Source organism: Octopus bimaculoides, chromosome 5 (genome assembly GCF_001194135.2).
Source record: "Octopus bimaculoides isolate UCB-OBI-ISO-001 chromosome 5, ASM119413v2, whole genome shotgun sequence".
NCBI classification, from domain to species: Eukaryota; Metazoa; Mollusca; class Cephalopoda; order Octopoda; family Octopodidae; genus Octopus; species Octopus bimaculoides.
The window spans coordinates 65,954,499-65,955,411 of NC_068985.1; positions in this window are offsets into that span (position 1 = coordinate 65,954,499).

A 913-nucleotide genomic window follows, 5' to 3' on the forward strand; every position below is an offset into this window, starting at 1 on the left:
ATATGGAAATGTACATCCATACATACAAACATGGTACATAGTTGCAAAACACACACACACAAGGAGACAGAGGTGCATACATATACAAATACACGCACGCACACACACACACACACACACACAAACATAAAAAATACACTAACACAGACATGCAAGCACATGAATATGCAGAATACATACATACAAAAGCACACACATACATACATATATACATATGCATACACACACATATATACATACACACACAGGCATACATACATACATGCATGCATGCATGCATAGGCACACACACACAGACCCACACACATGCACACAAACAAACAAAAAGGAACGCAGTGTAAATAATGGACAGTCAAGACTATTTCAAAGGTTGCAAGACGCAACAAAAATTTTAGGAAAATAAAGATAAGGAATAAGGGGAAATTCTACTGGTGAGTGTGTTAAATTATAAGGCACAAAAAGAAAATGACTCTCCTCAGACACAACATAATATGCTTCAACACATGAACTCACATAAAGAATCTTGAAAACCAAATCCAAAAATGAAATAAGTAAAAGTTTATTTTTTACAAAAGTTCATCATCATCTAGCATTTTAAATCTGGGTATTGTCCTCATTAACAGGGGTGGCCAGATCTACCTCAATGCCATAGTAACTGAGGTAGGCAGGTGCGCCCACCCCAATGTTTGGGCTGGCTGGTGCCCATTCTCCTTTGCTATCATGAGGCTTTTTTGGAGCTGGATTTTCTTCAGGGAGCATGCCCTTGCTTACCCCCAGTCTCAGTTTCTAGACATGAGTAGTCCCAAGACCAAGGCCTCTACCACGATTTTTAAGAAATGTGGTGGAAAACTAGTTCAGGAAGGCAGGGATGCTACTCCCTGAGGAAGATAGGGACGCTACTCACTGAGTCCCC